This window comes from Leiobunum rupestre, chromosome 11 (genome assembly GCF_980474605.1).
Source record: "Leiobunum rupestre chromosome 11, qqLeiRupe1.1.hap1, whole genome shotgun sequence".
Taxonomy (NCBI): Eukaryota; Metazoa; Arthropoda; class Arachnida; order Opiliones; family Sclerosomatidae; genus Leiobunum; species Leiobunum rupestre.
The window spans coordinates 15,246,148-15,259,503 of record NC_143394.1 but is presented as its reverse complement, the minus strand read 5'-3'; the positions used below and the strand labels follow the sequence as shown (position 1 = coordinate 15,259,503).

The 13,356-nt window shown below is 36.7% G+C and overlaps 1 long non-coding RNA gene across 1 annotated transcript; it reads right to left on the bottom strand.

The window, feature by feature from the left end:
• Positions 1-34: 34 nt before the first annotated feature.
• On the bottom strand, positions 35-2,791 carry LOC149921446 (uncharacterized). The gene is made up of 3 exons (XR_016477144.1): positions 2,720-2,791; positions 586-773; positions 35-148 (listed from the first exon to the last, which is right to left on the bottom strand). It is a non-coding gene; the product is annotated as an uncharacterized LOC149921446 (long non-coding RNA).
• Positions 2,792-13,356: the final 10,565 nt, after the last annotated feature.

Genomic DNA, 13,356 nt, shown 5'->3' with positions numbered 1-13,356 from the left:
ATCTTATTTAAACCTCGTACGAGGCTTGAGACAAACAAACTGCCTTTCATCGTTGGCGTACAAAAATCACGGAAATACAGTTAAAATTAATTGAAATAGAACTCAATTAAACCCCAAAAAGTCCCAGCGTTGCAATGCGTTCCGTGATCTGCAAATAAAGATGCACCGTGAAAAGGAATTAGGCTTCAAAGCGATTTAAAATACGTCTACAACAAAATGATGTTAGGCCGTTCCTAAACCCAAATGAAAGCGTATTTTATTAAGAGCAAGGTGCCCCAATGGACAATGTTTTCTCAATGTCCACCTCAACCCTCAAAATGGCCATTTCGACCTTCAAAACGTCTTAAAGGCGGATCGATAAAACATGAAAAAGAGCTGCCACGTCCCTACATTAATAAGCCCTTTTAATTAAGATAATGTGTTTAAGAAATTACCTGTTTTTATACATTTAAATTGATAAATATGTTGTTTGCGCAGATATTTGTGTTTTTCAATATTTAATTTGTTAAACGATCATCTTTTTTAATAATTTATTGTCACGACAGAACAATATGCTTTAGAAAACGAAATGCTAGGGCCAATTACCTGCTGTTTCTCCCTTCCAATAAACGTCCCATAATTGGGTTTGCGTCTTTATGATAAGACGCAACCTTTGTTTCTGGATGTCCTCCTTCGATTTGAGCGACGAAAAATGACGAAGCCGCGAGAAATGCGAGAACCAGAACGACGGAATAGTTCCACCCCAACATGACTGATCTTTCAGTTTTCTGAAACTAATAACAGATCTATAAAACTAATGCCAAGAATTGAACTCTCAGGTAAAATATTTAAATGGCGAAAAAACTACCAAGTATTAGTTTCCGTTTTGTAAAAGTTATTTTAGTTAGAATACGTCTCAATGTAACGATAATGGGGATTTTTATATTTGGAAATCCACAACAACTTGAAATTTGAATTAATTAAAAAAAACATATTTGAATATTAATTTTTATTGTTAATAAAATATGTAATTCAATAATGCTCATCTCGATTATTCCGAAATTTAACTTTAATCTCTCGAATTTTAAGGCTGATTTCCACCTTCAAAACTAGGAGCAACAAACACAACACCCCTTACAAAGAGAACGCAACCCGTGAAAAGTCGTGGATTTTCTTGTGTACATTTTTCATTGGCTAGACGCTTTAGCGCCTGCTGCCGTCGGAAGGGGAAAATTGGGAAATTGTCTCCCCCCCGCCCGTAAAACGTTCAGCGTAAAGGCTCGTGACGCTCGTCCAATGAAATTCGTACACAACCCTTCGTTAGCGTGTTTAAAGGCTGGCTGCGTTATCCTTGTATTTGTTGCTCCTAGTTTCAAAAGGACAATTTTTACATTTGGAAATGGACACACCCCTGGCCTAATGCGACAACATTTACATTTTCAATGTATATTTTTGTAATTTTTCATAAACCAAAGTAAGCTATACAATAATTATGGGGTCGTTTTTAAATAAAAATTTAAAAAAATCTGAACCAAATTTGAAATTTATCAGTTTATTACGCGTTATGCAAAGATAACCAAGATATTTTGCTACTGATTTCAAAGTGTAGTGTATCTTTTTGCATTATCCAGGGGCGTTGGACCCAAAAGGCTATTGGAGGAAAGTGAATATTTACGGTAATTTGTTTTATTACCCATTTGGTGATTTGAGCTTAGATTGTCCGTAACGAGACGGGACATGGAAACAGCCGAAAATCTGCCAAAAATTTCTTTAAACTATAACTTCAAAAGTCTCCCTATGCGTATTTAGTCCAAGAGCCCATGCCAAAATAAACTATAACTTCAAAAGTCTCCCTATGCGTATTTAGTCCAAGAGCCCATGACAAAATAAATTATAACTTCAAAAGTCTCCCTATGCGTATTTAGTCCAAGAGCCCATGACAAAATAAGCATGTGATAAGGTACACGATGGGTCAAGTTATTTAATTAGGTTAGTGATTTGTAACAAAGAACTGTTGGTCTTACGGGTCAAAGGGGGGGGGGGCTTTCCGGAAATACGAATCACCTTGCCGTCACTTCCGGTGACCTTGAAAATTGATATGACCTGATATTGGTATCATTCGATTGGTCTCAACGTGCCCTTACCGAATATCGCTAAAATAACCTTCAAATCTGAACCAAACGGCGTATAAGAGTAAAAAAGTAATTTTGTCTTATACATGTAAATTTGGGAGGGGCTCGAAATTAGTTTTTTAATCTTATACGACTCTTGTCATGGGCTCTTGGACTAATTAGATCAGGAAATAATTGTAATTAAACCAATCATTAAATTAAAAGTACTCGCTATCCGCTTTACTTCTCCGCAATTTTAATTTCTTTGTACTTTGACGCCTCTGTCCTTTATCAAATCGGACATTGTCTCTCGCCTTATCGCTGGTTCAGTTTAAGCCTGTATGTGCTTATACTGGAAAATATTAAGGAAAATAAAACCCACAAGGAACGCTTTTGTCTAGTGTTCTTCTACGTGCTTGTAGGTTGTGCTACAGAATGAATACACTTTTTCGAATAAGTTATATGTATAAACAGAATCAATTTAATTTAAAATAGCTTTTTATTACGTTACCTATTAAGGTTGGAAATTTTAAGAAAAACCAGCATTTGTGCCATTTAAAGAAATTTTCTTCGAAATTGCTTTATAGATGACATTTAAATATAATTTAAAAATTGTAGAGTTAACTTACTCGAACAAATTGAAAAGAAACAGTTTAAATGTTGCTTGGAGGAGAGGGACGAATCAACTGCAGCAGCGAATGTCGAGTAAAATGAAAAAGATTCTTCAGCAACGCAATCATGAAGCTATAAAGGAACAACGCGTTTTATTACATGACGGAAAATTAGACCATCAGCTAGTTTGCTCTGAATGAGAAGTGAAGTGTAGTTTAGCTCCTCTTGGTTCCTTTTGTTCTTAGAATGACTTGTGCGTGACAGAAGAATGGAACGATAAAAGTTATTGTATTACATAATAATAAAATATTTGGGTTAAAATAGCGATAATATAAATACGATAGTGAATACTAGGATACAGTACTGGAAGAAAGTTTATGTCACTTTGTTTTCTCAATAAATGCCCAATAGAATAGTGAAGTTTGAGAATTTTCAAAAATATTTTTTGAACATGTTATTCATTCAAAAATTGAATTAACTTAAACCAATGTTCTGAAACGCATTTCATCTACTGAACAAACTAAAGCCAAAAAATGATTTCATTTCTTATGATCGTTCATATACAACGGCTCGAATTCATTTAATTTATTACATGTACGTGATGCTTCTTTTTGTTTAATATTTTGTTTTTATACGACCGTAATTATTTGCTCATTATGAAATAACTCGTTCAATTTCAGTACTATCGTAGTACGATCGTTGTTATTTATAAATAATAGTTTATTGAACATTATGAGAAAGTGTTGTACACTTGTTGTGCCCAGCATTTAAAACGTGAGAGAAAAATTAAGCAATTTACAGAAATCATTCAAGGTAAAAATTATACAAGATTTTGAAAATAAATAATACAGGGTGGAAGCCTCAGCCGTGGTCCACACTCAGTATTTCTCCTAGTACACCAGAGTACTGCGGGTAGAACACTTCTACAGGCGCTGGTAGGCCAAAAATAGACCAATTGGATGCCTCAGCCGTGGTCCAGCCTCGGTACTTTTCCCAGTGTAAAAATCGACCAATGGGAGAATTAGAAGCACATCTTCAATTGTTTTTTTTTGGCGATTGGATAAAGATGCGCTTATATTTATCCCATTGTTCTATTTGTGAAACACCAGCGCCTGTAGAAGTGTTCGACCCGCAGCACTCTGGTGTACTAGGAGAAGTACCGAGGCTGGACCACGGCTGAGGCTTCCACCCTGTATAATACACAGAGGTGGGATATGCAATACAAGATAGAGGAAATTCAACGGGAATTAACACCACGCACGAAATCTGTCCAGGCGGGACTTTAGCGTTGCTACCGATTTTTGGCTTTAAAAGCTATTTCTTCTGCCTGTCCCCCTTGAAATTTTCTTACCCTCGATGTTTCGCCTTGCATTTACGCTTCCCGCAAACCATGTTTTTGCGAATGGTACACTTTCTGTTTGCCCGTGGACACCCCACTGCTTTTCGACGGGCTCTGGTTGCTCGCCTATTCTTTAGTCCTTTCCCTTTTCGCCGGACTATGGACCATTGTAGTACTACACCCCTCGCGTTACTGTCAGGTGTTAATGACTAACAATAGGTAACACTTTTACAAACTTGGCTCAATAGTCACAACGGACAGATGTTTTTTACCTTCGCCTACACTACGAGGTAACACTCTTCAATATCATTACAAACATTTGGACTTTATTTCGAAACAGGTTCTTTCTTTCTTTCGACCTGTCGCTCGTCGCCGGACAATTGACCATTTTAATAGCGTTAGAGTCATGTCTAAATAAATACAGTATATATTTTACATTTACTAACTGGTGTCACTAGTTACGGCTGACAAAACGTTTCCTGCCTTGGCTTTCGCTACGAGGTTACAATAGTCAGTATTATTCCAAGCCTACAGAGTGTCGAAAGGGTTTTCTCAAATTGTACCATATGTTTTACGGAAAGCATTTCTAATATTTTCGGCTTAAGTAAAACTGCACTGAAATATTATTGAGCAGAAATATCACTTCATAGCTCCGGCCATAGTTGCCTTTTAGGAGTGTATTACCTCTATGGGAAAAGTGTGAGTGACGTTGCGTTACGTCCACTTATACAACTTTTTATGGCTACGGTCAGTAACGCTCAGACAATTCGGCGCATTTTTGAAATAATCACTTTACGACCTCATCAAATAAATCCGATTTTTTCAAAATGTTTGATTTTAAATTGGACTTTGCCATTACGCCATAGGGAATTATTTTACATTTTAAACATTTAACTATATTAACATATGGAAAAAATACAACTTGTCAATAAATATAGAGTACCAGTTACAAATAATTTCAAATACAAGAACTGATTTTCAAATGTTTTACGGATAAAATCAAAGGGGAATATTGCTTCGGGGTACTCCTTTATGCGCTGTAGCAGCTGTCACCGGATTGTCTGTAGTTGTACACCACGTTTTAATCCGTCCAAAAATGCTCGAGAGCCCATTGAATACCCCGAAATTAGTTACCCAAATAACACCTCACCTCTTTCTCTCAAAATACTAACAAAGGTCAGATAAGCCCGGGTGGATTCCAAAGAACTCGCTTGTACAAGTTGTAGTTCCCCTCCAAAGAAATGCAGCGGCACTTGGGAGCAGAACTAAAGGGTTTTCTTCGCTTCCATCGGTTGTGCCATTGAAAATGAAATTAGTTTCTATATTGAATATTTGAGATTTATCAGATCTATTTTGTATTTTGATTGTATATCAAGCAGTTTTGGCTATTTTTTTCCTTTATTGAAATACGATTGGATATTTCAATCAATGATTTTATTTTAAAAAATTATTTGACTTCAAAATGATTTAAATCAGTCATCCCTAACTGGAAGTCATAGTTTCATCGTTAAAAATTCAATTACTGGTCCTTTTACGTGACAGAAAATTAAATAAGAATCATTTATAATATAATTGATATTGTCATTATTAATTAAATAATTAATCAATATTTTATGGAAAATGACCGAGAGACCAATAAAACGTTCGTCGTCATTCAGAATGAAAATTTTCAAAAAGGAAATACCGTAAAAGCTTCTAATAATACTCGTAGCCTCGTAGCGAAGGCAGGACACGTTTCGTCAGTTGTGACAAGTGACACTAGTTAGTAAATTTAAAATCTACACTGAAGTTATTAAGACATGATTCTAACGCTAAGGCGCGCGCGGCGGTCGTATTGCAATGGTCAATTGTCCGGCGAAGAGCGACAGGTCGAAAGAATAGGAGACCGAGCTTCCTCCTTCGAAAATCAGCGGCGTGCTAGCTGGCAGGTAGAAAATGTCCCGATCGCATAGCAGGCAGACCACTCGACCTTCTCCATAAACATGTTTTGCGCGAAGCGTATAGGCAAGGCGAAGCATCAAGGGTAAGAAAAATTCCAGGGGGACAGGCAGAAGAAATACTAGGCTTTTAAAGGGCAAAGCAAGTGAGCTGGCATTTGTGTTCCTATATGTATGCAAAGTGCGAAATTTACGGTAAACTATATGCGTGGTCTCGCCAGTACCTAGTGGGGGTGTAGGGGGTTAAAAAGCACCTTGCTTTTTCTCTTTCTTTTGGCCACAGAGCTTGCGTTGTCCTTAAACTTGACAGTATGGGACAAACTCTTACTCTTTAAAAATGGTAAGAGACGATCAGTCTAGCGAATAGTAAAAAAAGACTCGACCGCAACGTCATTATGACCGTAAACTAATTTGAAAGTATCGAAACACGTTAACCATGGAGAGAGACACAGTTTCGTTCTTACCCCTTAAGAAATTGGTAGAGTAAATTTCACTGCTATAGGTAATTTTATTAAAATTTACGAAGGACTAAAATGTCAAGGCTATTTAAATTGAAAGAAAATAATATCTTAAACAAATAACATCTATCCTCCCTATCACGAAAACATTATTTGTTTCACAAGCTCCTGCTGATTTGTCATAAAACAAGCGCGCTAGCTTCAAACTGAGTGTGAAAATTTCTCCAAAATATAAGCCCATACACGTTCTAGGACCCCGTTTACCTCACGTGATTTCAAACCGCGTTCCGTACTCGACTCTGAACCATTTACCTTTCCTGACACCGAACCATTTTCGTTTTCCGGATTTCCACGTGACTTCTGAAGGACCTCCCAGAATATCTCAAAAGTCAAACGCCCCCTTTTTGGCTTAATCGAGGTTTTCACCAGCTCCCTCTGTTTCGGCAATAATGCAATAGCGTTTTCTTTATTCGAGATCAAAGTCGGGGCATTTGGGGCGTTTTCCTTTCACTTGTAAGTTTAGAAATCCAGTACGAATCGAATCATTTCGAAAAATTAGTCCTCCACTTCTCTGATTTGTAAACTCAACAAAAGAAAAGCGAAAAATTTCAAAAACTTAAGCAATGTGTACGTTTACAAGAAATACTTTCATCTTAAAGCCGAATGGCACTTTTTTTGCCACAAGTCATGGGTAAAGTCCTTGCGGCGGACTTGGTGAAACAATAAAAAGGCTCGTAGTGAAAGCAAGTGTGCAAGGAACAAAAAATAAAGAAATCGAAAATGTCAACGCTATGTACACGTGGGCTACTTTAAACTTCAAAACATAATTTTTGGTTATGTATCTAAAGCTGATGTGCAAAACCACATTCTGGAATTTAAGCTTGAAGAACGTTACTAGGAAATCGAAATTATAGCAGGGCCACGTCCACCCAACGGTTTCATTCTAGAATCTGAGCAGATTTTAGCAATGAATATAAAGGTAGGGTCAGCCGACGAATTTTCCACCCGTGTACTGTTTTCACGTCCGGTTCCAGCGGATAATAATGTTACTGAAGAATGCTTTCCGGGAATTAACATTGCTTGCATGTATGACCAAAAATTGTTTATAGGGAACATTGTTGAACGATCCGAAGAACAACAAGATGTTTTAGTTAATTTTATGAGAAGATCGGATCTCAAATTGTCGTGGCCTGCCAGAAAAGAGTAAAACTGGTTTCCGTTTCAAAATGTTTTAACCATAGTCGAACCGGTTATCAATGTTAAAGACAATAAATACCTTTTAATCACTAAAGATAACAAGAAAATACTCTCACGTTTTTCGAATCAATGAATAAAATTTTAACGGTACATTTGTCGAATTTAAAAAATAAACGGCAATATTGTCAGTCGGAGAAAACACGAGTCGAGGGTAAGAGATTTAAATTGATTTTATTAAGAAACAAACTTATATTATACAATACAGAAAATATTTATGGAAGTTTTTTCTTTTGGGAGGCACTATAAATAGGGCAAGCTTTCACAGCCTAAAGGCTAGTTCCCACTTGGCGAATTTTCGAGACGAATAAAATTTTCGCGCAATGAAAAAAGACGTAGTAATGGGCAAAGTAAGGCTTAATTTTTCTTCTTCTTCATCTTCTTCTTCTTCCATCTTCTTCTCGCAGAGCGCTCTACAGCAAAACTTACGGAACCGACTTAAATTAAATTTGGTATACAGTTTCAAATTAAGCTCCCATTTTATCTTGCCAAAGGAGAAGTTCATATCTTGTATAGTTCTTGAGCTATGGCGACCCATGTACAGTTCAGCGAGTCGGTAACGAACCATGGAGTAATAAACACATAAGAAGTTCTAAACCGGACCGACCAGCGATTTAAAAAAAAATAATACAAAAGGTTTGAGGGTTGATTCTATGTGAAAAAGTGGCGCTGTGTTCGAAAAAAGTCTTAAAGGTTAAAATGCCCGCTACGACGGATATACTTGGAAACTATGTATGCAACATATTTATAGGTGGATTGTAGGTAAAAATTGGCGCTGAGTTCGACAACAATAGTCTTGCGAGTGTCAGGGTGGGGGTTGTCCGCCATAGGGCTTGTCGATAAATAAGTCCAGTTTATGACGTTTATGGGAATATAATTACAGATCTTGCCCTATTGAAATAGATTAAACATTCGAATGCTACTGATTTATAGGTTGTTTCTAAGTGAAAGAGGTGCAGTGAGTTCGAAGTGTCTCGCCAGTGTCAGGATGGGCAGTGTGCCGCCAGAGGGCGGTAAACGATGCCAATGAGTAATAAACATAGTACCAAACGTGTAAAGTTTAATAACAATCGTACAAGCTTATTTATTAACATTAAAAATTAATTAAAGAGCATAATGACGTCCCGTTTTCAAAAAATTAAAGTAAACAATTTCTAAACGTACACAATGTTGGAGAAAGAGCTAGGCAGTTCTCAATATTCCAAATAGGTGAAAGTTCACTTTCCAATTTTGTTTATAAATATTATTTCCGCTTTGTTACGTTTGAAGGTATTATAATAACTTCACTTCTATTGTTATAAACAAAAAGGCGTAAAATCCACCCAAAAACCATTCGGTTAAAAATTGCAAGGTCCTTTAAACAAAAACGTCACGTCCTATATTACTCTAGGCCATAAAAGTAGTGAAATCAAATAACGGGCAAGATCTGTAATTATATTCCCATAAACGTCATAAACTGGACTTATTTATCGACAAGCCCTATGGCGGACAACCCCCACCCTGACACTCGCAAGTGATGTGCTCTGAAGTAATATGCTAGACCTTGCGCGTCCTGAGTGTTTTACTGAGTTAAAATCCTTTGTACAACCATAAAAAAACCACTTTGACACTGATACAGATAGAGGAAACTAATTCCCATCGACTGGCGTACCAAAAAAAATGTTATCAAGTGCCATTGAAGAGAAATCATCGTTTCGCGGGAAATTATTAGTAACTTTTGCATATGAGGGACGAAAAACCCCTATTTGCTCAAGAACAAAGTCGCTGCTTTTTGAGGGGGCACGATGGGGCGCAAACTAAGTTTGAGGGGGCCAGGACCCCTCAGTCCCCCTCGCTGATAGGCAAACTAATACAAAAGCTGTTGAGGCTACGTGATTTCTTATCCTTTGATATAATTTACCATCCTATGGTAAAGAGTGGCCACCGCCCACCCTCACGAGACCCGGGTGGGCAAAGCAATACAGAATCTGCTGAGGCCATGTAATTTCCTATCGTTTGATAGATGGAAAGTATCAAAGGTGAAGTAGGTAAGCAAAACACGACGAACATAATTCCTTTAAATTATTAAAAATTAGTGGAAATATGATTTAAAGAAATTCTTAAACTGGGATTCAAATGTGTTTATTTTAGGAAATTTATATCAAATATTTGGGTAGTTTACGCACCAAAAGTTATGTAAATTCGGAAATTCATAAAAAAATACCCATTTATGTAATTTTGCAGAACATAAATTAATAGAATATGTCATTCTCGAATTTTATATTATCTCGGTTATTAAATTGGTATTTTCTTAGAGCAGATATTTAACATGGATTATTAACAACTGCATGAATCATATTATTGCAAGAATGTATTTATGTACTATGAATATGGCAAGACGGAGATTCTGCCCCCATGGTCGCATACTTTGCAGCTTAAGGGCCTGTTGCAAAAGCCCTAGCCAAAGTGCTAGCCCATTGAATTTAAAAGGTGTGATTCTAGCAAAGCAGACTTTTGCAAACAGGCCCTAACATTGTAAGTTCGACTGCTTTGGATTTTTTGGTCTCACTGTTTCACGTAGACGCGAGCGTAGACGATTCCAATCTTTTACTTTTATTGTTCTATTGAATGAGACCAACTTTTTCGTCCGGTCACTCTCCCTTTAAGGGGGTTGGTCGGAGGAGGCGGAAATTAACGGCAGTGCGTGCACGTCAAAGAGTTCTATCGAATGAGACCAACTTGTTTTTTTCAGTCCCTCTCCCTTTAAGGGGGTTGGTCGGAGGGGGCGGAAATTAATGGCACGCGTGAGAGGGCGGAAAATCTCTGGACCTACTATACAAACTATAAAAGTGTTCAAGGCTAAAAGTTCAAGCATTTAGCTCGAAGAGGGCGACGTGGCTAACTTGGTAAAGGCGTCGGTTTCGGGGATTACGCGTCTAGAAATCTGGTTTCGAATCCCGGTGTCGCCAATAATTTATGTTAAATAACTTATTTTTCGCAGCTCCATCTTAAGTGTAGTCGCTTTCCACGACAAACAAACAAACAAACAATTAACGACATTCCGTCCATAGCAATAGTCCCACTTCGATATATATATATATATATATATATATATATATATATATATATATATCGATGTGGAACTAAAAAGTCGTCGCTTTTCAGTGGTTATACAAAACTTTTCTAAAATGTAGACATGTACCATAAAATGGAGCGAAACGTTCGGAGCAGCCTGAGGAACGATATATACAAAGAGAATATGCGTTTTTCTAAAGTAAGCGCGGAGGGAGTTAGTTAACCAAAAAATACCAGGAATGATAAGGCATAAAAAATGGACTAAAGCGAACAAGGCGAGAGCCACCTTTTATCTACAAGGCTTAAATAGCTGTGGATTTAAGTCCCAGTAAACAACGTTCGATAAATGAGAAAGTTTTTTTTAATGGTTCGTTTGTAAACAATATTAAAAATCCAGAAACAACACAACATTTTCAATTGCGAACTCAAAATATTATGCCACAGCTACTTTGTAACCATCTACATAAATCTCATATTAGTGTGGGGTCACCTCTGACGTAACTTCTACCTGTTTCATTGAACTTTGTTTATATTATAATGAAATATCATGGTGTTTTCATGTTATACAAACACTTTAATTTTCGGTTTCACTTCTTTTATCTTTTCTTGGGTTAAGCCTCTAAAAAATAAATTATTTAATTATTTTTTAATAATTATACGAATTTGTGTCCTGTTACATTTTCGACAGCTTTCATAATGCTTAAATTATCTAAGGCAGAATCGCCTTCCAGATCCACATCAGTTTTAAAGGTCTTGTCATGAATCTAAAATATTTATTAAAGATTAATATTTATATGTAAAGATTTTCATTGCACTGTCTGATTAATCATGGGAGGCTGGGAGCTTGTCGCGAAGCAAAAAGAGTGGGAGAGGGTGGTAAAAACGATTGAAGTTCTAATTTGCACTAAACCAGCGCCACCTATTGAGGGGTTTCATGACGTAACTGTACAGGAGAGTCATAGATTTCATTAAAAAATGGCGACCATTGCCAAAGCTACAGAGTGCATTTACTCTATTGCTCGTACTTTTCAATCTAGTAGGGTTGGGGCTATTCACAAATTACGGAAAGCAAAAAGCTGTTCCACCCCTCTTAGAGCCCTTAAAGGGCCATTTACAATTTCGGCCCGAATTTAGCATATGGTAGCAGATACGACCAATCATATTACAGAAATTAGCACGGGAATGCTAAATTATCCTTTAGATATTCAAATTTATTTCTAAATTATTTGTATTAATGTATTGTATTACCTTTAGAATCTATTTATACACTTGAAAATATGAAAAAAGTTTTAAATTGCGAAATTAACTTAAATTATTGATAATTATAGAATTTCTGTAACGTACCTAAAATTTCAATGACCATCTCACTCATCGAAAATAGTTAATAGAAATTATATAATCTAGTATAATCTCAATATATAAAGTGTGGTGTTACGAAATCCTTAAGTGTAGTCTCATTTCGCAAGTGTTCCAAAAATGCAGCGTAAGAATTTTAAGTAAATATTGTGAGCGGAGGTATTGTCTATCGCATATTGTAACTAGTGAGCCCGAGCTTGAGCTTCTGTTAAAATACTGATTACTTCGAGCTCGAGCTTGAACCCATTTCATGATTCACATTAATTGGAGCTCGAGCCCGAGCCCGTATTAAAAATGAACGTACTTTGAGCTCAACCTTGAGCTCGACATAATACTTGAGCCCGAGCTTAAGACTGATTTTAGTAGTTTTCATATCTGAAACCGATTTGAATAATGTTTTCGTATCTGAGGATGAGCTCGACCTCCCTCGAATTCGCGATATTGTTTAGCCCTAAGCCCACGTGCGGAATTTATTTTGACAAAATAAAGTTAGAAGCTAGCGCCGTCAGGGCTGCCTGACCACCTCCGACGGTCATCCAGGTGTGCCAGTGATGCCAGAATGTAGCTCGAAAACCTTAATTGGGCTATTTGTTCAATAAATTGTGCGATGAAACATTGAGCTCGAGCTTGAGCCTTTAGTAGTTTTAAAATATAGTGGGACCGAGCTCGAAGCCACCATTTTATTTGTAAGTAACTATTTAAGGTTTTGAACATTAATTGACTCTTTTATTTTATCCGAGAACTTTTGTTCTTAACGCTGTTTTCTCTGGGAACTTATAGACCAAAGTGAGTTAGTCAATATTAGTTAAAACATATAAATATAACACTTTATTTTAATGAAAAAGACGATACAAATATTTTGAATGTTACACTCTCGCTTGCGTCTCTCGTTCTACTGCGTAAAAAAGTTTCCTCTCTTTCTCTAACAAAAAAGAAACCTCTCAGACACAGTAGATCGGGCCGTCCAGCCTTTCACAACGCTTAAGATTTTAACATCTCGATATTCTGAACTGTGAAACCGAGCTAGGAGCGGTACGAGCGAAAAACAACCATAAAATTGGAGGCTTTAAAGGGATAGGAACATATTTTTTCTTTGACGGGAATATTTTTCACTTACAGACTTTAAAGTTAATAAATGCATGTTTTCTAAAATCAATTTCTACACTCCCCGCCATGAACTATGAATTTATTCAAAGTTCATAAGCCTTTAAACGTTTACTTTATGTCAAGAGGGTAGAGCAGGTTTATAGAGCGTC